Source organism: Wolffia australiana, chromosome 18, assembly GCF_029677425.1.
Source record: "Wolffia australiana isolate 7733 chromosome 18, ASM2967742v1".
NCBI classification, from domain to species: Eukaryota; Viridiplantae; Streptophyta; class Magnoliopsida; order Alismatales; family Araceae; genus Wolffia; species Wolffia australiana.
Genome location: NC_135852.1, coordinates 4023282 through 4047624, shown reverse-complemented (window position 1 = coordinate 4047624; position 24343 = coordinate 4023282). Strand labels below are relative to the sequence as shown.

At 40.5% G+C, this 24343-nt stretch overlaps 1 non-coding gene across 1 annotated transcript; it reads right to left on the bottom strand.

Annotated features, from left to right (window-relative positions):
- Positions 1–21594: 21594 nt before the first annotated feature.
- On the bottom strand, positions 21595–21699 carry LOC144715382 (small nucleolar RNA R71). The gene has a single exon (XR_013584609.1). It is a non-coding gene; the product is annotated as a small nucleolar RNA R71 (small nucleolar RNA).
- Between the last annotated feature and the right edge of the window lie 2644 nt (positions 21700–24343).

Here is a 24343-nt window from a genome sequence, read left to right as displayed (position 1 = left end):
GGAAGAAGAAAGAAGAGGAAGAAGAGGGAGGAGGAAGAGAAAGGGGGATAAGGAAGATTGGAGGCCTCGCCGCACCCCGCCGGTTTGCCCCTCTGCGCACACGTCAACCGTCCTCCCCGTTCACTGGACTGCCTTGTCGTGATATGCCCACGTCGTCGTCTCACATCCGGTCTGTGCGCCGATGCACAACTGCCTGCTCGAACACCTCCCGTGGCTGCGCAACCACCACCCTTGAGCTGACACTACGACTAGGATGATCTGCCATCCCGTACCATCGTTGCGCACGCGGACCATCGTGCGACCACTGTCCGTGCTGTTAGCACGTAGTGCCGATAGTGTTGCTGCACTCTGCCTGTCTACGCGCCCCACGCGGGGTTGGCCAGCCGTCGCTGGTTGCACCCGCCGTGCTGTGTGCATGTTGCTGCCTCTACTCTCAGTCCAAGCGCTGCCCGCCGCATGAGCCGTGCAGTTGCTGCCCGTAGAGCAGCATCATCTCCCACACTCTTAATCACTGCCGTTGCGCCAAAATCCTGTTGTTGTTAAGCATGCACGATCATGCCGTTTGTTGATGCCCTGACTCGCGCTCTGCCTTTGTGCCGCCGCCTGACTCCACTACGCCGATCCACCTTAAGGTTGCATCTGTCGAGCTTGGGCGATCGCTCAAGCTGCCACGCCGCAGCATGTCTCTCCTCCTCATCCCCATCTACCTCCTGATGTCGACTCATGTGCCACCCGCTGCCAGTCGAGCGACATCTAGCCATTTCTCACCCGTCTCCACTGCACCTGCCCCCATCACCCCTTCCACCGATTAGAGTATGACGACGGGCAACACCGCCATCGAGGTACGTAGTTCCCCTTTAATTGTCAGTTACATTACCTTTTACAGTATTTTTTTGGTTGTACTCCACCGTGCTCTGGTTAGATTAGGTGAGAGCTTATATCCTGAAAACTATGTTGTGAGTGAATTATTGGGTACAGGTCGAGCCCATCCGTTACGTGTCAGTGCCAACAAAATTATTCCGCTCGACATCGTAGTCACTGTGTCACTCCGACGAGGGTCACAAGGTCACCGTCACCTTCACCAGTCTGCCGCCCCGGGGCTCGGGAAACCCCGCAAGTTGGGGTCTGCACATACTTTAACCTAGGACACTACATCACGTAATTTCATTCCCTTAGGAAATTTATTTATCTTATGACATCACTGTCAACGTCCGACATCATCTTGGTATCAGAGCATCGTCTCGATACCCATCGGCAGACATCCCCAACGACGTCCGGCATCACATTGTACCTAGAGTTTGTGCCTTGTGATAAACTCAAATTTGGTGTTTAAAATAATCTGTTGTGTTATTTGAGTTTAATCAATAAAATGTATAAACCGACACTCACGTGAATTTACTAGATAGTGTATGAGTATGATTTGTCTCCATAGGGTACAAAATTAGGAATTAAATACTTATTAAATGGAGATTTAAAATAAACAGTGGAGACACATATAAATTAACATATAGGAGGTAGTGTTTAGATGAGATGAGATGGTGATACTAACAAGGCAATTAGGATGAGATTGTGAAAGATAATTGAAGATATAAATATATCAAATAAAGGTGAGGAGAGAGTTAACACAGGGAGGTATGTGAAGAGGTGAGATATGGATAAGTGAAGATGATTTGGATCAGAAGGTGACCAATGGATGATTCGGGGTTTACATGGTGGCGACAGCGTCAACGCATCCACACCGAAAGCACCACCACCGTCATCCAAAGTCAACGCCACTACTAAGGACACGCCGCCATCGTCACCAGACCAAGTCAACACGCCAGCATCAGGCACGTCTCCATCCACGCACGCCCCTTCACGCGTCTTGACACGTCGCCAAAGACAGATCAAGAACTGCCCCCTGACATGACACGAAACCATGTCGCTCGTCTTTATTTTTATTGACTGTATTTTCTCTTTCCTCCAAGGCCTATATGTATAGGCCAATGTTCCAAGAAACAGTTAGGCAAATCATAATTCAGGAATTGAGTTTCTTTAACTCTTCTTGGAGGACTTGCTCTAGCTTCTCCTTCTCCCTCAGGTTGCCGCCGCCGTCACCGGCTACCACCTCTCTCTCTCTCTCTCTCGCCCACCCTCTCCCTCTCCTTTCCTCTACCCTCCCCTTTCCTTCTCTCTCTCTACCCCTTCTACCTCTTCGCCAATACCCAGCGTAGGCTGCCGCCCAAGGTCGCCCACGCTACACCCCAGCGCCGGCCATCTGCCCAGGGCCGGCCGCGCCAACGCCAAGCACAGGCTGCCCCTGCCAAGGCCGCCCGCGCCAGACGTCAGCGCCGGCTGCCCACCTAGGGTCGCTCGCCCCAACGCCCAGCGCACGCTACCCGTCCAAGGCCGCCCATGCCAGATGCCAGCGAAGGCCGCCCGCGCCATTGTCCAGCGCAAGCCGCCCCTTCCTAGGCCGCCCGCGCCAGACGCCAGCGTCGGCTGCCCGCCTAGGGCTGCCAGCGCAGGCCACCCGCCCAAGGCAGCAGCCCGCGCCCGACGCCAGCGCCGGCCACCCGCCCCGGGCCGCCCGCACCAACGCCCAGCACAGACCGCCCCTGCCAAGGCCGCCTGCGCCATATGTCAGCGCCAGCCGCCCCTGCACAGGGTTGCCCACACAAGACACCCAGCACTGGCCGCCCGCTAAGGGCCGTACGCGCCAGACGCCAGCGCCGGCCATTCCGCTCATAGCCGCCCGCGCCCGTCGATGTCACCTGTACCTACGCTCACCTGCATCCATCGGCTTCTTCTACTCGTCCACGTGCCCTCACTCGTCAAGCAACCCAGCCGGCGCGAACAACTCAATACCAGGGTCGTTCAACGTCCGAAACGCCCAGATATTTTTGTCCAATGGGTCATACAACGCCTGGATCACCCAGTCACATCATGACCTGAATTTCTCGCAGCCTCGTCACGCACTACGGTGCTGAGGTACGCCTGAACTCTTTGGTGTTGAGTGTTCTTCGTCTAGTGTTCCGTGAGGATTCTTCCACCGCCATCAGATTTGATTTGATTTTCTTGGAACTTCCACAAATTCTTTTTTGTGAGATTTCCCGCGAACGTGAATTCGTAGTATTGAATTTGGTGCTTCGGCATCGCCGCAGTGGTTGAAGACAGTATCCCGCCCTCGACGTGGAATGGGGCTGCACCACCATTATTTCATCGGTTTTAAGTTCTCGAACTCGGTCGTGTGGATTCCGCGGTCTGTTTAATCCCTCCATCCAAACCCGTCATGCATCCTGCACGTGTCGTTGTCACACCCGTCCCCATAGTCCTCTTTTCCCTAGTTGTCCTGCATCATTACATCTTAGATTAGAGTATAAGAGGGGTTCACAGTAGATTTTATGTGAGGTATGTAATATTGATGGCTGACAGTAGATGGGGGTGGAAAAGATAAAACAGATATGAATCTAATTAAGAAAATGTGTTGAAGATGAATTAGTGTAAGGCAAGAGACTGCCATTAGATCCCGACGTTCAGTCAGGATCACAGTGCTACTTCGTGATACAAATTATTCTCTACTCTTTGTGATTTGTTCCATCAGGATCATGGTGACCATTTGATGGATTAATCTAAAGCACCCAAGACATCAAGAAACTCCTTGACGAACATTCAAAACCTCACTTGTTTTCAATCTGCCTCTCTATGAGGAAGTGAACTATGTTTTTGACAAAGATAAGGACTCAATATATAGACCTAGCCTACAAATGGATATAAGACAGAAGAATGCATCCAACCTTAACTTTTTTACTTGATCTACCTTCTGGATCATGTAATATCAAACTCTGAAATTGGAGAATTTCTAGTCGTTGGTTCAAATATTTCTCTCTATGCATCCTTGTCAGTGACTTCACATCACTTTTAGGGTTTTGTCTTTAGCATTGCAATATGTGTGATGCTTTGCTCAAATTCACCCATGTCATCAGTGACTAACAACTCCAGTCACGGCATATGTCCCTACAAGAAAAGAGAAAAATGGAATAACAATTACAAGATATTAAATAATCACATATTAAGAGAAGGATGCATGTGATGTGGCAATGCATTAGTGCATACCACTTAAACACCTAAAAAAATTGAACCAATTAATGATTAAAACTTAAGCACCACGTGTGCACATCATGTCATGTGTCTAATGTTGTCAGCAGGTGACGCAACTTTTGATCTTTCAAAGGGTATTTTAAAAAATTTTACAATATTTTTAATTGTGCTGTTCTCGGTTCAAGTGCATATTTAATGTGAAAAAAATAATTTTTCATTCGTACACCTCATTGCCTGCACTAAAACAATAATAAAATAAAGTTTGTAATAAATACCATTATTACATCCTTAATCACGATGCCATAATGGTATCATTCTAAAGATTGGCTGATCTGAATCATTAATTAGATTTAATGATTGATTCACGACAATCATTAACATGAATAATCTACTAGTCACCATTGACCAAAAAAAATAGCTACACGTGACACAGAAAATTTCTAACCTAAAAATACAATATAATTCATATAGAATTAAAAATAATTCCAAAAAAATATGAATCAATAAATATACAAACTTAGAAAAATAGTATAATCATAAATATAATGATAAAAAATTTAGGAGAAATCATTTCCAACTTGTAAAAATTATTTTCTTTTAGAATATAACGCTAGAAAATTCCTTTAAAATACTTAAATTTTATAAAATTTAAAATATTATTTTAAAAAGGGATTTACTCATTGAGACTTGATAACTCACATTGGTAACAGATTTAACGGAAATAAACATGTCAATATTGTCATGTTAACCAATTAAGTGTGTTATTACCTCATCCATTGGATGTAAACATTGTAAATTCCAAGTGTATTTTCACCCATTAGAAACCCCTCATGGCTAAAGATTAAATTTCTGGATAAGTAATATTGATGTCTATTGCCAAGTGAAGCTTATGAATGTAATTATGCTTACTTTACCGACTTCTCCGAATTTTAGTCCCGCTTAACCGATTTTTTTAAGAATCATTATCCATGCATGATTTGATTGTATTTTCAATTTTTAATTAATGATGAGCTCCATCCATTGAACTGATTCTATTTCTATAATATTTATATCATTTATGAAAAGTCAAGCAGTTTTTCAACATACTTAATTACTTAGTCTTATTGAATGATTATAAAATAAATAAAATAGAAAGAGAGAAAAAAGAATACAACGAAAAAAGGCTGAATGTGTTTGAAGCAGGGCAGGGAGATGAAACCAGCTGCTGTCTATGAGCCTAGTGCACGAGCAACCATAGCAGTAGCACTCAAACAATTGATGCCAGCGAGTGCTGACACTCCAGCATGCACCTAAGTGGGAGGGATATTTTTTGTTCTGAACTATAAATATATTTGAAAGTTACATAGATCTTTTGAAATCCTAATTTTTCTGCTATGGTACTAACCTTATACCCTTTTAAGTGTAGCGTGTGATAGGTTGAAGGATAAAAAATAGGTCTCGATCTTGATTAGTGAGTCACAAGATAATGAGCAGGCTCGAGATGACTTTTAAGTGAAGATATAGTCAGAATGGTCAATCTTGTAAGCTTGGATTGTCCAGCCCAATTAAAATGTTGAATATCTCTTTTATTTTGTTTATTCTTCAGGTTCCGTTCAATCAGGATTATTTATGTGCACGACAAGGTCTACGCGATTGAGGATTCTGTGATGGGGGACCATCCAGCCTCGAGACATATCTTTTATGTTTTTCCGCACGCCCGACGTGTATATGGACTTTTTTCCGTAAATTGGGCCCCTTCATTTAAAATTTTGGGCCTTCTTCTCCTTTTTCTAAAGGAGAAGGCCCATATTCCCCCTATAAGAGGGGAGGGATAAGAGGGGAGGGGTGTCCATTGTAAGAAGAGAGAGCCAAGTGAAAAAAGAATTGTCAAAAATCTAGTTGGTGTTTTATTTATTAGCTTTAAAATTGGAGAGATTTACATAATTGCCCTTTCAAGGGAGAAATGGGTTAGGGCATCCATAGTGACTTCGCCGGAGCACCGCCGCCACCTTCGCCCGCGGCGTCGTCTCTACCACCCGCAGGTCTGCCACGCAGTCATCCACCTCGACTGAGCCGCCCACCAGCCGCTCCCGCCCAAGCCATAGCCGCGACAACCGTAGCCGATCACGGTCGTCGCCCATTGCAGCCGCTATCGACCATGGCCGCAAGCCACGACCGCAACGGCCGAGACTCACGATCTGCGAGCCATAACCACCGTCACGCTTCACGGCCACCGCCGTGATTTGCGGCCATAGCCGCGAGCAGCGGCCGCAGCCGCCTACAGCCGCCGCAACCTTCGGAGCACCAGTAGCCGTCGAAGCAGGCCGCAGTGGCCTCAGCCACAGGAGCGACCGCAGCCGCCCGCAGCGATGGCAGCCGCCGGAGTAGGCGCCGCCACCCGCAACAGCCCTAGCTGCCGGAGCGATGGCAGCCGCCCATAGCAATGGCAGCCGCCAGAGCAGTCGCAGCACCCGCAGCGGTCGCAACTGCCAGAGCAGCTGTCGCCGCCCACAGCAGCCGTAGCCACCCTAGTGCTTGCAGCCGCAGGAGCAGGCCCCAGCCTTCCGCAACGACCATAGCTGTCGTAGCGGTCTCAACCGCTAGAGTGCTTACAACCGTCGCAACAGCCTCCGCCGTCAGAGCGCCCGCAGCCGGGTAGCTGAGTAGCCGAACAGCCAAGCAGCCATGTAGCCTCGCATATGTGTAGTCGTGCAGTCATGCAGCCGTGTAGCCGCGCCACCGTAGCCGTTGCCGCACAGCCATGCAGCGGCAGCTGTGCAGCCACGCAGTCACACAGCCACGCAACCGCGCAGCTGCAGCTGCAGCCGCGCCCGCGCAGCCGTGCAATCATGCAACTGTGTAACAGCCACAGCTGCAGCAGCCAGCCTTATCTCCACGTCGTGTCGTCGTGCCGTTCTCTGTGCCTTCCTACGCCGCCACCGACCTCGTCCCTTGTGCTCGCCTCCGAGCACATCACCGCACCTAGTTGCACCGTCGTCCTCGTCACTGTGCTCCCCTCCAAGCCCATCGTTGCGCGTACATGTGCCGCCGCCGTTCATGCCACTCTGCTCACCTCCGAGCCCGTCACTGTGCCTAGCTGCACCTCAGCTGTCCTCATCCCTGCACTTGCCTTTGAGCCCGTCACCATGCCTAGCTGCATCGTCACCATCCTTGCCACCGCGCTTGCCTTCGAGCTCACTGCCATGTCTACATACACCACATGTGTGCCAAGTGTTCCCAAGAGTAATTTCAAGGAGAGCAATCACAGGATGACCCGCCGCCGCCACATCATCACTGCAAAGTACATGCCACCGTAGGATGAACGACTGCCACCGTCGTCGCCGATGCCTACCTCCGTCTGCCAGTAGTTAGCTTACAGCCCTAGAAGCGACGCCAGACATCATTGTTGCCAACGTCTGATAGTACCTAGATGCAGCCTCCCTATGCCCTTGTGCCTTTATGTCGTCATACGCTCGCCGCTACGGTCTCCTAGATAAGCTTCAAGGGAAATGATCGCCAGATGACATGCCGCTGCTAGTTCACCGCCGCGAAGTACATGCCGCCATAAGATATACAATCACCACTCTACACTACCAACGCCTATCTTTGTTGCCTATAGCGGGCCATATCTGAGGCTCAACCCGTCACCGTTACTGATGCGACAGCCCTGTGATGTCGCTCTCCTAATCAGCCCTCTCCTTGTGGTGTAACACGAGCCGTTCAATCCTGGCACATCGTGTTACATCATTCTGTTTTGGCAGAAGATGCTGATGAGGACAAGGGCTGTTGATGGGGATGGGACTCATGAGAACTAGGTACATTGAGCACAAAAATGTACATGGCTGTGATTTAAAGACATCCATTGGCTTTTAATTCAGAGAGATTGACATCAAATGTTACACGCCTTATTGACCACTCCAATTGATGCATGCATTCCTACACATTTTACGGAAATGTCAGAACATTATGTTCATATTTTTCTTATATTAATGTGAAGTCAAATTTTATGCACTAATTAGTCCAATGTGGTCAGTTGAAATTTTTCTATGAATTAAAATGTTTGATAGGCCAATATTTTAGTGGCTAAAGTTTAACACAAAAAAGGGACGAAAAGAAGATATATATATATATATCTTCTTTTCGTCCCTTTTTTGTGTTAAACTTTAGCCACTAAAATATTGGCCCAAGCAGTACTTGCAGGTGGATTAAAGTGAACCTCACTGGACCTTGGAAGAGAGCCCAATGCTAAAGTAGAGTTACTTAATTAACTATACATTATCTAATGGAATTTACATAGCAATCATGTTATTTAATTTTTCAGATATGGGATTGGCTATTTTCAGTTTTATTTCCACTCTATACTGGGCTAGGCTGACAATAGAAGAGAAGGATTCTGGCACAACAAGATAAAAAATGATCAGGCTTTTGGCAGTTGAAGCCCGCATCATAACACATTGGCATCCAAGTGAGCATCTAACCATGACTGTCATATCTTATTAACAAAGATCATAGGGTACAGTTTATTTCTAACTCTTCTTTTGTCTTCTCTTCCTCTTGTAAACTCCTACTTCCTTAGTAGCCATTGATGAGGATTTAGCGGCTGCACAACAAACCAGTTATCAGACCTGTAGCTGAGAAGGAGAGCAAGTGGGTACACCAGAAATAAAAGGGAACTCAACCTTAATCGCAGTCATCAAATCCTGGGTTGAGGAGATCGAAAGGTTGGGGCTTATTGATAACTCACATTCTAAATAAGTTAGTATGAAAATACATGTGTGTTTATTTGAACTAACTTAGTTATGTATGTTTATTATTAAGCCTCAAATGATAAAATCCATTTTAAGAATGATGTTTTAAATCTTATGACTTTCTAGACATTCGTAAAATGTTTTTAAACATTATATTATGAAGGAAAAAATTGAGATGAATATGATTTTCACTATACTTTTCAACATTATATTGATGAAGATATGATTTTTCTAGGTCAGAAATGTATATATTTAATTTTATTATTGGGTCTTATATTTAAATTTATATGAAGTTATAAACGTATTTAAGGGTTTAATTTTTGATGCGGCATATGTCAGAGCTTGACAAATCGAATGGCAACCAGTAAATTATTCTTATTGTTGATTGGCAGCAACCAATCACTAAAACCCATTAATGATGATTGATAGACCCAAAATGTGTCATATAATTATACATATTATAAAGTCATTTCGGTATCATTTCATGTGTGTTATCTTTAATTTGACACGAATTCTGCATTTCATGAACTAAATAGAGCAAGTGATTAAAACTGCCTTTTAATGTCATTTTTTATGCATGTTTTACATACTCAGTAAATTCTTAGTAAAAATATGTCTACGACATTGTAATTTTAATGGTCTACCTAGTATGTCAGTTTAAATTTTTCACAAGGAATGAGATGAAGGAAGAAAAATATATATTTGTATGTACAAAAAAAATGGTTTTATTGGGCCAGTGGGGGCAAACCAGTCGCATCAATGCCCAAGCCAGCTGCAGACTAGCGAGCGTAAGGCTCAAGCCACCTCACAGCTGGCAAGAGGCAGTGGCCGGCAGGTACACCCGGCCGGCAACAGCAGGCTAACTCAGGCCCGTAGAGCGGTTTCAAGCACGCGGTACAAATTGGAGGTAGAGCTTTGAAATTCATTAGATAATATTTGCCAACATTTATATAGAGTTGCATTTTTCAAATATTTTCTATATGGGGTTTAGAATCCCACTGTTTTATTAACGCAGCAGGCTGGGCCACCACCGAGTAACCTATTGATCGCTGCCCAACAGGCCGCGATCTTAAGAAGACACGAACAAATTGAGACCCAGCCTGAAGCCCGTGTCCTTTCGGGCTTTCTTTAAGTAGCTTGATATGATCTGAGCCATCCCATCTTCTTAGAGAAGATTGGACGGTGAGATCTATCTCGCCCTATTTAATCTATTTTTATTTGTTTTCAGGCTTCCTATTGGTTGTTGCAGATGACGCGGATGCGGAACCCTCCTGTGGGCAAATCGGAAGAATCGATGCGGAAGGAGTGCATAAGGGGTGGTTGATTGGGCTTGCTGATGTGCCAGATGGGGTGCACCTATTTAAGTTGGGACCACGGCTGCAATTTAATCGCAGCCGTTGACTCAATTGAAGAACAGATCCAACTGTGGGCCAATACTGTCCTTTTCGCCCCCAGCCATCGTCCCCGTCGACTCCATCGCCGGAGGCCAATTTCGGCCAGCGAGGGGGGACTTTGAACGGATCCAACAACCTGTGAGGAACCCCACGGCCTTCCCCCTCCATCGGACGGTCTGGGAGGTCCCTCCCAAGCCATTAAAGGGGGCCAAAAGCCCCCAATTCATGCATCTTTGTCCGTGGATTCTCAATCCATTTTTTGAAATAAGAATTGAGGGAGGGGAAGATCCTCCTCCTCTTCATTTTCTTTCAATTCTCTTAGTCGACAATAGTGATAGTGCCGCGACCTGAAGGGAGAACTTAGCGAGAGTAAAAGAAGGAATTAGAAGAGCTTACCTGAAGGACAACACGGTCGAAGCAAGGTCAGGAGCCCTCCAGGACCATGAGAAACCGTCGAAATCTGGTAAGTAATCGACTATCACTTACTCTCATATACATTTCTTGAATAACCTTGAAAGATTATGAGTTTTCTGAGAATTTTCGCCACGATTTCAGTTGAGCATTTCATCAAACACATCGTGTGTTCGATGAATATATTTTGATTTACATAAATTTTACTTTATCAACTCTATATAAATTTCAAAACATTTTAATCCCTCTTACATGACTTTTATCGGGCATTCTGTCGAACACCTCACGGGCGTTCGACAGAAATACCCTCTTATCCCTGATTTCGTTCTATAAAACCTATATAAAACTCCATAAATATCATATATATAAGTAAATAATTCATATCTCTCTTCAGTATTCGACTCCCTTTCGGGCATTTAGTCAAACACATTCAAGGTGTTCGACTAAATCAAGCCCTTAACTCCAAAATTCCAGAATAAAAAAATATAAAAAATTATAAAAACATATTAACCTAGTTCTATTAAGTATTAACTATAAAATAAATATTATAACTATATAACCCTCTAATTTCAATCCTTTCTTAGGAATTTGGTTGAACACCTCTAACTTCCTAATCCTTTATCCCTTAAAAATCAGCAAAATACATATAAAATATTACAAATAGTATTCTATAAGTATATGTGATCTTATATTAATATAACTATCCTTTACTCTCCTCTATATATTACACAATTAATACTCTCTCCTTATATATATATATATATATATATATATATATATATATATATATATATATATATATATACACACACACACTTCTCTAACCCCTTTTGCTCTCTCTTAGGATATATACGTACATAAAAATTTATTTGATTCTATCCTCTTACTAAGTACTCTCATTTATTACTCTATACTTCTTCACTAATTATATTACTATCATCATAAATATGATATATAATATCTTAATTCTTCATTATTAGATCTCTTATTACACTAATCTTCCCTCTACTTACTAATTACTCATCTCTTTTATGCTTACTATCTTTAGTGTAATTATTGTTACATCTTAATAACTAACAACTCATATCTTGAATCATCCCTAAAGGCCAGTCCCTATGGAGATGACCTTACTCTACACTATACATATCTGAGTAATATTATACATAAAAATTTATTTGATTGAAGCAAAAAAAATTCAACAACAAAATTAACACAACCTATTTTCGCTTTGTCAATGGTGTCAACCAATCATTGAAACGATACTATTATGACATCAGGATTAGCGAGGCCATAAGGGCATTAATTACACATTTTTATTATTTTTTTATTCTAGGGGATCATGTGGGCAAACCGAAATGGGGCATTTTTGGTGAAATAAATGTATGCATGGATTTAAACCAAATGAATTTAAAAAAAACGCTTTTAGAATTTTTCTATAATTGTTTACTAGTGAAAAATGCAACACCAACCTAACATACACCTGGAGTGAACGTGTACACATGACACCGACAAGCCTATCATTATTTATAGTTTTTTAAAAAAATATGCTGAAGTGCTGGCATGTCACACACCCCTTTCATTGATATATTATTATAAAGCTATATCATTATTGTTCTGAGGTCTTTTTTCTATAGTGACATGAGGTGTGATGTGAGCTGGTGACTAAGAATGAGGAGGGTGAATTTGTGCCAATAGTTTAATTTTATGGTGAACTAAAGATAAAACCCTAAAGGTGATATGGTGATAGTGATGGGGACAAGGAGAGAGAAATACATGAATTAAGTCAATGGCTAGGTATTCTCCAACTTTAAGGCTTCATGTCTGACCATCCAATAGGGTGGTGGAGATGAAATTTTGAGGGTAGCTTTTTCTTTCTCCCCTTTAGCCACTCTCTGGTTGAAACTCTTCATTTAGCTTAGGATCTGTGTACAAAATATAGTTAAACTCACTTCCTCTTAGAGAGACGGAATGAAAGATAGTAAGATTTTGAAGGTCCACCAAGGGTTTTCTTGTTTTCTTGAGGGATTGGAGAAGCCTAATGGAGAACTATCGGGGCTGATCAATATCAAAAAATCTACCTGGTCTGGGAAAATGTATGGAGCTTATGTTAATCTCTTGCCTTACATTCGTTTTTCTCCATGACATGCATAAATTAGACCAATACCACGTTTTTCATTACCATGGGTAACCTCAAAATGAGGGTTTAAACTTGTTGGTGTTTTTGAGATTATTCAGTAAAAATATAAATATGTACTCACTTATTAATCTTAGCTAGTCATGAGTACGGATTGTCGCCCAATGAAATAGTAATTAAGGATTTATAAGTCTTAATAGTGATTATTGAGATGAGATTAGATGCATACTAATTATGAAATCAAGTGATGAGGAAATGTGCGGCAATATAATGGTATTTGATTGATGAGGGTAGTTAGTAGATAGTGATAATTACGACTTGGGATGATCAAGTGAATGCCATAATACAGTAATGATGACATATAGAGTGATGGAATGAGATAGAGAATTAGTTGAATACGGTAATGGACGAGTAAGTTAATGATAAGAAGATGACATCGAGGTGGAAAGAAATTATTTGGAGAATGTATGGAGGTGATGTGATGGCATGATGTGGTAGTGAAATTGATCTAAGCTACCGACAATGTCAAGAAAGAACAGTGTAAGGCAAAGATGATAACTATAGATCCTTACATTCGGCCAAGATCACGGCGGTGATTTGCAAGTGAAACTAAGCTTCCCCTCTTCTCTTTTGTTTCTTCCCACACACCCATGATACCATGAACACTCTTTCATTCAGTCCACATGGGTATTAAGCAAGTTTAAGGATGCATTTGATAGCGATGCACGTCTCTATTTATAGATCAGAGGATATGGATAAAAAGAGGGGTTGAAGATGAAGCACCCCTGAAAATTTAAGCTCAATCAAATCTTTGGATTTACAAATATTGCACTTTGAAGTTGGGAGTAATCTTAGACATCCATTTTTCCTCTCTCCTCATCATCGGCATGAATGCTTCCTCTTTTCCATTTTCAGTTAAGTTGTACAATGGTCTGAAGTTAATGATTAGCACAATTACATCATATTATGTGATTGTGCACCTCAAGAATGCCATGTGTGCCTGCAGGTGAAAAGGACAAAAATGGCTTTAAATTCCAATTTTGAATATTTTTAACATGGTGGCACGTCTTAATATTCCCCTTTTTCCTTGAATCAGATGTGTGCCATTTTCATTAGAAAAGGGGAAGATTCCTCAATCAGTGATTGACATGACACGTATTTTGGCATGCCGCGTCAATATTTACCTCCTTTTTAATCAATTATGAATCAGAAAATTAAGTTATTTAATATGATGCCAGAAAATTCAAAAAATACAACTAATTCCAAAAAATCAGAATATCACTCTAAAATATGTTTAATCATTTAGAGGTTAATAACACACATTTATATTTATATTAATGCATAAAGCAGAGTAAATTCCCATTAATAACTCAGTAATTTACTTGTTATTAGTCATTAGCCGTCATCCCTCATGATCTATAGTATAGTACCATGTATTATCTACGTGATCAGAATCTTATCCCATGTCATGTCCTCCATCTTGATTATCATCCCTAAACTACTATCTTCCTCTACTCCTGTTCTCACTACCTCCTACATCCACCATATTCTCTATACATCTATGTTGATCTTACTTCCCAAATTCCATTCATCCTATTTATGTCATCTGAACAATTTCTCTTTGGACATAAAATTACAATTTCCATCTGATCTCAGCATTTCCATTGCATCACTACCTCTTAACCTATATGTATCCACGAATCACTATCTAGAGATAGTTAAATGAGTAAGATCCAATCCCATGGAGATGACTCGTAGTCATCAACTATCTAAAATTATTATGAGCATCAGTTTATAAATTTTATTAGTTAAACAAAGATGTAATTTCAACCTTATGTTTCAGTTTATCACTTGAATCATTCGAATTAGTAGTAGGAACCAAGTTTTCAGTCAAACTTCTTAGAACAGCCTAATTTAGGCATGTTATTGAATAATGTGTGTCTCTCTTAAATTTTTTATATAATTAAATTATATTAAGCTAATTATTACATATATTGTATTCTACTAGTATAATCTACCTCGCTAATCATGTTATCAAATATAATTATATCTTAATCACTATTATTACTCATTATCTTCTAGATCTCCCTCTCTTCCTAATTACTTAAATTTTCCCAAAAATTAAAATCCATTTTATCTGTATCTCCCTAAATTGTGAACTCATATCATATATAATACTTTTCTTCTCTACATTCATCTATATATAATCAATCAGTAACTTCTTACAATCCATTTAATTCTTTTTACCTTTCCACCCCACCCATCCTCTTATATCTTATTAAAGATAAAACACACTAGTGCAATGCTTGTTTATATCTTAATTCATTGTTAATTATTATGTCTAGCGTATAAACAAACTACAAATTAAAATAAATAACCATACTAGAAATGTATCCTTCAAGTATATTATCTCTAATCATCTCTCTCTCTCTACCTGATTACTTTTATATATTGCTTAAAATTTTGAAATAGCCCTCCCATTACCTGTCTTAACCTCTTTATTTATTCTAAAACTATAAATATGTTACATTATCCTGCATGTTTACTTCTTTAATTATCTGTATAAAATAATAATCACAATAATAATATAAAAATACCTTATCTTATAGATATATTACTTATATCTTTGTTCCTAACTCAAATTATTATTCCTTTTTATAATATCATCATAATATCTACCAAACTCTGATTATCTATTTTTACTTATAACCTATATTTCATCTTTAACTATCTTCTTTATTATCACTTCACCCTTTCCTTTATTATAATATATATAACTAATTCCTATTATTATATGAACTATCAGATTTTTCTTCCTAGTCCAAACTCGAGCATTAGGTCCATATCTCAAGGCCAATCCCTATGGAGATGACCTCACTAACCACTAGACATACCTGATTTAATTTTAAGCTACTTTTTATTTTATCAAGAAACTTAAATTAACAATTATATTGAAATTACACCCTTATTTTCCTTGTCAAATGGGCACCATATCCAATGGCTGGCATCCCTTAGTGGGGGGGTTGAATTAGGCCTTTTAAAATTTTCTAGTTTAAGTTGCTCGTAGTTACATGATTTTACACCCATACAGTGTAGGATGGTTGAAGGAGATCAACACACAGATTTTTATACAGGTCAGGGCTAGTCCCTTGCTCCTGCCCCGAGAATATCCAACCCGTAGTTTTGAAATACCTAACCAAAGTTTAATTTCCTCCAAGAAAAAAACACTTGATAAAAAGGAATACACTACATATCAAAAAATAAAAAAATCGGTGAAGAGCTCAACATCCTTAGCCCCCTTAGTTTTATCAGATGAGCGATTGATAAAGCATGCTAACCCACTCCATCAGATACATCTTCGAAGTCACCAGCATCGTCATCATCGCCCCTTCCCCCCCCCCCCCCGCTTGTGTCCCACCTGACTGGCACGCCAAGGCGCCGCTGAAGACATCCGGGTTTAACACCTCGGGTGAAAGGCACGATTGCGCCATCAACTGGTTTGAATTTCTCGCCGGCTCGTGCTCATTTATTCCTCGTTTTACCATGCTTGTGTTTTTGTTTTTTGTCTTGTCGTGTTGTGTTCATCTTGTGCCATGTGGCCTGTCTTTATGTTCATTAGCTTGTTTATTTTTGTTGTAAAGGGACCCCATGTATAAAGGCCCCTTAATGTACCCTATAATGGACCCTCTATAAGGGCCTATCATGGCCCATTATAAGGCCATGATGGGCACCAAAACAGTTCAGATCTGGCTTTTTTTTTTAGTTTGGCAGTTACCATCGTCCAGATCTCACCAGGGAGGAAGAAGGAGAGGAAGAAGAAGAGACAGAAGAAGAGGACGGAGAAGGAGAAGATAAGAAGGAAGAATACAAGGTGCCCATCTTACCGCCGCGTGCCCCACCCATCGACGACCCCGCACCACCCCGCACCTTCTGAGCGTTGGATGCCCATGGACAGCCTCGCACTGTCTTGATGCCGTTGGGCATTGCACCATCCTCCTTTGCTCATGCACAAGAACCCCTTATATCAGGTCAACCTCTGCAGTAATTGAATCGCGATGCCCGTCGCTTGCTCATCCAGTCATCACTAAGTTGTTCATGATGACTGACGCTATTGGGAAGACCTCACGCCACGTCATCGATTCCTTTCCGTGCTGGGTTTGGTTGTCGCATGATGGACTTCCCACGTCAGTCAACTCTCGGATGCCTGTCTGAGCACGTCAACACAAACTTGAGGGTTATGGCAACCGTGATGCTGCCATCAACCCTTATCGACTTACGCTGTTGCACCTTGTGCGGGATCGCATGCGATCGCAGGGGTGACGTCCTGTGTCGTCGAACACCTAAACGTGTGGTCGTTCGACCTCGCCATCGTTCTCCGCTAGGAGCTGCTATCGGCAAACGTGATGGTTGCTGCCTGCCCCAGTAGCGGTGGGTGGTAATGTATCTCACTCTACCTGTCTGCTGCTGCATGACACTGCCCCGCACCGACTCGAGGTTCGTCATTCCAGCGCATCGCCTTGCGGTAGACTAGGGCCTCTTGCGCCGCTACCCCAGGACCGCGAAACCCTATTGTGTTGTCTACTGTCAAAGTTGTTTGTGCCCCTCCTTCATACCGCCGACACCGTTCGCATCCACCACCAGATTCCGATCGTGGCCAACTTGCTTGAGGTTGCGCCCATTGGATTCATACAATCCTCGAGCCACTTCGCCATTGCCGTCTCTCTGCCTCAACCTCGTCTCTCCTTCCAGAATCATGCTCTAGCACGAGCCTCCATCGATTGTTGAGCTACGCTGTGCCGTCCTCTGGCATCCACTCTCCGCATCTCCCCACACCGTTCTAGGCACCGACGAAGACACTGATGATGAGCATCACCGCCGATGAGGTACATCGTTCCTCTCTACTCGTCAGTTATATTACTGTCTTCAGTATATTGTCGACTATGCTTCACCATGCTCGGGTTAGATTAGGTGAGTGAATATATCTTTAAAACTACATCTCGAGTGAATTCCCTGGTATGTGTGAGCGTCTACGAAATTATTTCGTTCGACACCATATTCATCGTCATCACTCCGATGAGGGTCAAAAAGTCACTGTCACCAGTCATCCACCGTAGAGCTCAGAGCTCAGAGAATCCCATGAGTCGGGGCCCGCTGTACGTCCACCTAGGGTTCATCGCGTCATGTAGTTACATTCCGTTAGGGAATTAGCCAGGCGGGTGGTGCGGTCGGCCGGGTGTGACGGTGTGTCGTTAATATCTTGTCCCCTCTCTCAAGGAGTCAAGGGCGACTAATGACTACTAACCCAACTGGGTTGGTCGAGGCCCTCTTCACCGGCTTCACGGTATAAGGCTACCATGTAACTAGTCATTCTCAATACATGAATGAACACGTGTTCGTCCTGCTGACTATGGTGACATCATGGTTATAGATCTAGGGAAGACCTAGGATGATACTCCCTACATTCTTAGGAAGGACGTCACAACGGATGGTCTCATCGTACGTGCTATCCTTTAAAAAGACGCGGCACTAATGCTTCACCGACTTCCATTTTTTTAATTTCTCCAAGGCAAATGCAAAAAACATTTTTCTCCTAACTTAAAAGGCCTGTATCGTTTCATCCAAAACTCAGAATTCAATAATTTTTTCCCCACAATTCTTCTATTGTCAGGATTCTTCTCTGTCATTCATCCTACATTTCAAAACAGTATTTTTTTTTGTGCCAAAGATGGCACTTCGGTTCCATTATTTTTTGCTTGGGAGTTATGCGCATTGGCTGTTTTTCTTTATTTCTTTCACTCTCACAACTGAAAAACATGAACTCAAAAATAATGATTAGTTCACAAGGGTTTGACCTTGAAAAAACTCAAACCTGAATAATCCATCATTTTGTGGTAATTACTCAAATATCAGGATTCTTCTGTTGTCAGGATTCTTCTCAGTCATTCATCCTACATTTCAAAACAGTATTAACAAGGCCATCAAAATGTGTGCCAAAGATGGCACTTCGGTTCCATTATTTTTTGCTTAGGAGTTATGCGCATTGGCCGTTTTTCTTTATTTCTTTCACTCTCACATCTGAAAAACATGAACTCAAAAATAATGATTAGTTCACAAGGGTTTGACCTTGAAAAAACTCAAACCTGAATAATCCATCATTTTGTGGTAATTACTCAAATATCAGCAAATGACTGAATAAATAATAACGTGCATAAAATTTACAAAAATGAATTCTTAAATGACATAAAGAGATGATATTGTTTTCAAAAGTCATGGCAATTATGCATGAAGATTGATTAATAATGATGAATTGAATGCGCCTATAGAAAAATCATTAAAAAGGTCTTTTAAAATATTTCCACTACCCAACTCAGGATTTATTCCAGATTTCTTCTCAAGTTAATTATTTTTTTTATGAATCTACTTAGTTTAGATGTAGGTAAAACACTTGTATAGGATTCTTCCTCTCTTCTTCTATCAAATATTTCTCTCATCTTTTCTTCTCAATCTCTTCTATCATTTCTCAATATATATCCAAGAAATATCCATTTGGTCTTAGACCTATGACACATAAGAATGGAAATGTGCATTTTTTTAATATTTAAACCTTATATCTTTGCCTCTTTTCTTTTCTCTTGAATGTTCCTTCGTTTTTTTTCTTTCAACTTCCAGCTTCTTCTTCATCAATATGAAATCAATAAACCAATAGAAAATAAAACCAGACATACCAGAGATGGAGAATGAATCCTTGATACTTCCTCTTCCCTTGGTTACCTTGTGAGAGATTATCACAATGGGAGAAAAAGCTTGAAGGCCTTTTCTATCTTTCTTGTGAGATCTTGCTTGCAGAGAGAGTGCTTGAGTAGATACCTTTAAAATTAAAAATTAGGGCTAAAAAGAAAGGGACAGTCTTCCTCTTTAAGAGAATGTAGGTGGAAGCATTAAATTCACATGACTTTTGAATTAAAGCAAGACTACTTATATTTCTTGCCATTTTCTTTCTCTTACGAGTATAACTTCATGGAAGGGCATTTTTGGGACTTTTAGAGAACCTCTGACCTCCAAAAAATTAAAGCACATGGTATATATAAAGAAGAAAATAAATAGTCTAAAATAAGGACAAGGTTGCAAGGTAAACTGTCAATTTGTGGACGTTCAATTGATGTGAAAGACCTACATTCTGGAATATTTATCAGAAAATTACAAAAAAAATTCCAAAAAAGCATAAATTTCAGCATGTCTATTGACAAATTCCATTGATTTGATATTTATCAAACAATAAAAAAATTTCATTTAATTCATATATGGTTGGCTCAAAAACAAGATGCATAAATAAATTGATATCTGATCGGCCTTAAACTGAAGCATATCTAGTCATATAATGGTGTAAATAAATTCCTTAGATTCTTAATTTATATTAGATAAAGTTACATTTAAAATCAAAGATTGATTCACTATATTTTCTTGTAGAAAATATTGAATTAAATCGTTCAAGGTTACCTGTAAACAAAAGCCATATCTTGGCCAATGCTTTCGACTAACCAAATAAATTTGAATTGATCTATAAATTTTGGATCTAGTCATGCATGAAGTATATAGTTCACCACCAAAATTGGGAGTCAATATCTTTTGGTCTGATCCATGACCTTGCCATCTAAGTTCACTATGTCAAGACATTCCATGATCGTAAGTGATGTGTGCATGTAAGAGACAGTTTTGAATTTCAATCTTATCCAAAAAACTCTCTGGAAATGATTTCAATTGGTTTATAGGTTTGAATGAATTGAACAAATTCCATGTAGAATTCATAAGGTAAATTCATCAAAATACATACATTGACTTGAATTCAATGGCCTTCAATCTTTAGAAGCTTCACTATGATGGGGCAAGTGGATGCAAAAATAACTTATTTGAATATCTGTAAAATTTTCACCTTTCTCTATTTATTTTTAGCCCTATACTTCTCAAATTGAGGTACTTGGCCTAACTCTCCAGTGCACAAGGAAAAAATATACCTCAAGTAATTGAAAACTTATCTTAGCTTGATCTGATTTTTTCTTTCGTACTTGTTTCATGTCATTAACTGAACTCGCAAGTACAATGATTTAAGATCAGGTATATTCTTCTGAAATTAATACGGAATTTTGTTATTTGCATATTATATTATTTTTGGTTAGGAGTGAAAAAACTGGTGGCGCCTTGGAAGAAATGTCAGATTGGAAAGCATAGACACTACAACACTTAGAGCAGAGATAGAAATTTTATATTATTATTGACACAATCTTAGGTGTAAAACCTAGGAATTGAGGGGATAATTAAATCAAATAAAATTTCTTACTTGATTGCATGGCGCAATGAGAGGTATTACCTGCCAATGGATGACAACATATGAATGGGTATAGATCACTACCACATCCTTTTGTTTATCTATTTGACTTACCGTTGGAGGAAGATGATCTTTCATGGCACAACACCAATTATTCTGCATTAGATAGATTGATCATGACCAAAAAAGAGCAGTAAAATGAGAGGATAAGGTTGAGGGATCATTTGATCCCACAGCACGGTACATGCACCCATTGGTGAATGAATGACCTGTAGAATAGACTCTCATACTGCTAGCCTACGAGATATCTTCTTATAGAAGACTACAGTGGATCCTTACAAGTGATAGAGGATATTTCTAGATTATGTGAAATAAAAAATTTCAAAATATTCCACCAGTAGTGAAGATACGATTGTGCCTACTCACTCTGCGCAATAGAGCAATGGAAAGTTTTGGAATCTGTCACTAGATTTGAATTTATGGGATGAAATAAAAAAGTCTTTCTTTGGAAGTCTACCTGATTGTTTACACAAAGATGATTAGATATTTTCACTAAGAAGTAGGAGAACCATTCAACAAGGCGTGGGAGTGTTTGAGGGAGTACACTAGAACTTGCCCTCACCATGGCATGCCAGAGCACAACATTGTGCAAGTATTCTAAGAAGGGTTGAGCCGTCACGATAGGCTAGTGTTGGACATAAGTGGAGGAGTCTTTAGAGCTATTACGGTAATGAAGCATTGGAGCTGATTGAACTTGTAGTGCAGAATAGTAAGCATCATACAGCACTAGTGTACCTTAACAGTGCTGTTTCATCCAAAAGGGGAGGTATCACAATGCCAAATTATTTCAAACTCACATGATGATGGAAAGATGGACAAATTGGTACAAACACAGAAATCTATAGTCGATAGGCTAACTTGATTCAGTTATCTTCAAGACCAGGCAGGTCCACTAAGTCATGAAGCATCTCCTTGTATTATCAGCTCTAATTCAGACCATGAATAATATGATTTCCAGCCAGGTCAGAATTGGAAGGCAGTTCTGAAGCCAAAACATTATGTACCAGAAAGTGGACAAGGTCAACAAACTAGAACTTCACATAATAACAATAGTTTTAATAAAAACTAAAATGATAATCAATAAAATAACCACCCTAGTACTAGTTACTACCTGGACTATGGAGGGAGCTTGAGAAACCTCACTACCCTCCACTTCATGCTTATTCTCGGCCGGCACCATCACCTTAACCACCTCCGGCTCCAAGCAACCTATCAACTCAAGAAATGATAATAAAAATGACGAAGAAGGATGACACTACTCAATCAGAAGTGAAGCTTTGATGGTACGAGTTGAGAAAGTGGAGACCCCTTCTGCAGAAAGTACAGGTCAATTGCCTTTCCAAACTGTTCCAACTCCAAGGAACATGAGATCATCATAAACACACCACCAAGACCTGTGAATTATATAACATTAAAAATTGTGTCAGAGCCATCTTTGGAGGATGAATCTTGTGTCAAATAGGATAGCCCACACCATGGAGTGTCCTTGTTGCATACCATTGGATGTGGGCACCATGAGGGGGAGACCTCGAGAACAGGAAATTTATTTACTAAAAAAGATTCGCAAGTCCCTTTGGAGACAACCTTACTCACCATTACATATACAAGAGTGACTTTTATAAATAAAACATTATTTTATCATGACAAATCAAATTGGCAATTACATTGAAATTACACCCTAATTTGTCAATGTCACTTATCAACCCCTAGTTGTCAACCCTTTTGCCTGACCAATGGTTTCCAGTGAGGGGTTCAAGGCAATTTGATTATGCAGTCTCCGAAGGTCTTCCTCAAAGCAATTAACTACCTCACAGCATGTTAGTCTCCATCTATGAGTCAGAAAACCACATTTTTGATATTTTAAAGTATCTTTAATTGGGGTAAAGCAAAGATTGGAAAAAGTATCTAAATATGAATCTATAAAGATAATCTACTCATTCTCCTCCTTGACTGTCATAATTAACATCTAATATCCTTTTTTTATTCCCCCCCTCTCCAGCTCAATTCTCTCTATGTCATTACCTTTATAGCTTATTAAAACTTACGAATAAAATTTTAACTCTTTCTACATATGTCTCCTTCTTATAATACAATAATCAGTACTTATCTCAACACCTGTGATCTAGTTTTATCATAAAAAAAATTATAGAATTTTCCTTTGTTATAAAGATTCTAGCTATCATTATCTCTGATTTATTTATTTGCTATCCTTACCTTGACCCCTTCGCTCTGAATATAATTCTTACCCAATCCTTAACACCTCCACTATCATTATCTTATTAATTCTATATTATTATATAATTAATAACTCTTATTTCTGAATTATCTTATTTTTCATCTAATTATCCCTCTTTCTAAGTAATAAATTTGATATATCTCAAAGTACCAATCCCTTTGGAGATGAGCTCAGTGACCATAGACTTTCCAAGTGAGTTAAATAAACATAAGTTCCCTTTGATTTATGTGAAATTCAATTTATGACTTGAAAAAACAACTCAATTTGCTTCCATCACCATATTCACCATTTAGGGTTGGATCCATTGCTCGTCAGGGCTACGGATCTAAGCCCGAATAGTGAATATGATGATGGTAGCAATTTGAGTTGTGTTTTTAAGTCGTAAATTGTATTTCCCTGAATCAAAGGGAACTTGTATTTATTTCACTCACGTCGAAAGTCTAGTGGTCAGTGGCTATGGATCTGGGCATAGATAAAACACAAGTTGACTTTAATTTATTCTGGAAAAACTTTGAAGGTGGCGCTTTGACTTTATTTACGGCTGAGAACAGGGCGACATTAAAGAGACAGAGACAGTCTCTGTGGAGGAGGATAAACCCTAGCCGTTTGTGACTGTGGCAAAGGTCGTCTCCCAAAAGGCGGATGAAGTTGAAAACGTGTATATATATTAATATATATCTTTCTCTCCCCCTCTCTCTATCGATACATGTATATATATTTATATGCAACGATAGAAAGAGGGAAAGAGAAAGAGATAAATATACATGGAGTGAGAGAGAGAAGCGGGAGAGAGAGCGAAGGAGCGAGAGAAAGAGAGCGAGAAAGAGAGTAGGGCTCGGGGATCCAGATCAAAAGATTCGAACGAACTGCAGATTCGAACCGATCTGTTCGGATGTTTCGACCCAATGAACCATTAGCTTGTGTTCGAACAAATATTTCGAACGAACTATTCGGTTCGTTCGTGTTCGATCGGCCATT